The 2356-nt window shown below is 45.9% G+C and overlaps 1 protein-coding gene and 1 non-coding gene across 2 annotated transcripts in view; one reads left to right on the top strand and one right to left on the bottom strand.

The window, feature by feature from the left end:
* Positions 1 to 2356, bottom strand: part of MCTP2 (multiple C2 and transmembrane domain containing 2) — a 131898-nt gene that overhangs the window by 114633 nt on the left and 14909 nt on the right. The window lies entirely within an intron of this gene.
* LOC112472811 lies at positions 729 to 847 on the top strand. Its single transcript, XR_003043773.1, has one exon. It is a non-coding gene; the product is annotated as a 5S ribosomal RNA (ribosomal RNA).

Here is a 2356-nt window from a genome sequence, read left to right as displayed (position 1 = left end):
TTTCCCTAGATGAGTCCTGTCCATTGTTCTGATGTACGTAGGAAAACATGTCTTTGAAATGTCGGGGTGATTTTCCTTTCCAAAACCCCTGGAGGCACAACGCAGGCACCAGGGCACAAGACCCCCAGAGCACGCGAATAGAACCCATCAGCGTCGCCTTATTCCCCCAATACCATCTCCACGGGCTGTAAACGTTAATTAACTACCCTGTCCCCACCCATATCAAAGAAGCATGTGTTTCTCCGTTTCGCCTTTTATGCAGTCCTAGAAATGTCCCCGCTTTGCTTTCCGTCATCTTCTGCGCTGACCACCAATGGATTTCACATACCTCCCTTCCTTCTCTCCTCTGATTCTAAACGCATATAAGGAACTGCAAAACTGCCATTCTCCAGAGCGTCTTCTCTGTCTGTTGAGATTTTGCTTCTGGGCGTGTCCTCAACATTTTGGCTCAAATCAGCTCTTATAAAATCTTTCTATCGACTTGGATATTCTTTCACTGACAGCTGCAAAGAAAGGACTATGTTTCTCTCCAGGTCTAAAACAAGAGTATCTTTTCTTTTTAAAAAAGAAATGAAGGATTAAAAAAATACAATCATAAAAATTAGCCTATTAAACAGCAAAAAGGAAAACAAGTCTGAAATCAGAGGTACCTGGCATTCGAACTTCCTAAACACCTATCAGATGGCAGACTTTTCATACTAGTGGGAGAGCTTTAAAACTTTTGTGTAGTCTACGGCCATGCCACCCTGAACAAACCCGATCCCATCTGATCTCAGAAGCTAAGCAGGGTCGGGCCCGGTTAGTACTTGGATGGGAGACCACCTAAGAAGACCAGATGCTGTAGGCAAATTTAAAAAATAAAAAAAAGGTTGCCTCGCCTAAAAAATAAAAATAAAAAATAATTTAAAAATATATTAAAAAAAAAAAAAAAGAAGAAGAAGAAGAAGAAGAACCATCAGCCTTCAACCTTCCCACCTACCGCCAAGTAATTTCTGTGGTCCCTGGACCATTACACAAAACTTCAAAGGACTTTTCTTCCTCTTTTGCAACACTGTGAAGTGGCCACCAGAGGGCACCAGCAACACAGTCTTCCACTGGGCCACAGCTGGACGCTGCTGGACCTGCCTTAACATCAAGGGCGAAATGTAGGATTTTAAAGCAAGGGCTGTTGTCTTCCAGGAATTAATGCTCTAGGACTTACGAGGAGCTGAACGTTTTTCCCAGGACGAGAGGCCTGCCCACATTACACAGTCGCGCTCACGCCAGGCCTAGAGCACAGGGCTGCTGGCATGAGCCTGGCCGGCTCTAAGATGCCAAAGTGTCTTCTTGGCCACATTCCTTTCCCTGGGAAAGTAAGCCACGGTTCAAGTCCCACTATGATCAAGCCAGTAATGAAGCTGTTGAACTTAAAATCGATTGGCCATATCACAGTCCTTCTGCTTTACCAAGGTCACAATCTAAGACCCCCAAGAGTTATTAGGCAGTGGCAGATTGAGAACTTAAAACAGGCATGTGTCTGTCTTGCTTGGTCAAAAACAATACGTCTTTTAGAGCTTCCTAGGGGGAAAAATGGGAAGGACATTGGGAACGTGATGGAGTAAAAGGAAGACGTTAGGATGAAGAAAGGGAGAGAGGAGGGCAGAGCACAGGATACAGGATGGCAGGGAAGCAGGAGGGCTCGGTCATGACAGACCCGCAGACAGGCACCGGGCAGTAACTGGGACAGAGAGCAGAGAGAGGCAGGGAGGGCTATGCTTTTTCCCCTAGCGGAGGCTCAAGAAGGTGGGCTCAAGGCAAAGCCTGGACAGGTTACAGTATTCAGATAAGGCTCCTTAAGCTGCATTAGCATCAGCTGGGAATTTGTTATGCAAATTCTCGAGCCCCACCCTCACCCTACCAAATCAGGAACTGTGGGTGTGGACAACATGTATTCTCCCAAACCCTCCAGCTCCTTCTCATGCTCACTCGAGACTGAGAACTGTGGGTCCAAAGAGAACTGTATCAGATAAAATGCGGAGCTTAGATTGGATTCCATGGGAAATGCTGCTGCATCCCAGACACGGGAGGTGGGAGTGGGAGCATGTGTGACAATAGTTAGATCCCTGCCGAAATCAGCAGGGGGCGCTGCAACAAACCCTGCTCCCTATCTTAGCCCTTGCGAAAATCAAGCCAAAATTCATGTAGTCACAGTATAAGAAGGCATGCCACACCCCAGAGTATAAAAAAAGAACTTGCTGGAGGGGAGGGTATTTTCTCAAGAATGATTAATCATTTCTTGATAATGATGACTCTTCTCAATAAAAGAAAGAGAGAGAGAGAGAGAGAGAGAGAGAGAGAGAGAGAGAGAGAAAGAGAA

This window comes from Pteropus alecto, unplaced genomic scaffold, assembly GCF_000325575.1.
Source record: "Pteropus alecto unplaced genomic scaffold, ASM32557v1 scaffold59, whole genome shotgun sequence".
In the NCBI taxonomy this organism is placed as follows: Eukaryota; Metazoa; Chordata; class Mammalia; order Chiroptera; family Pteropodidae; genus Pteropus; species Pteropus alecto.
Note: the sequence above shows the minus strand (reverse complement) of the source record. Positions and strands in the feature narration are given on the sequence as shown.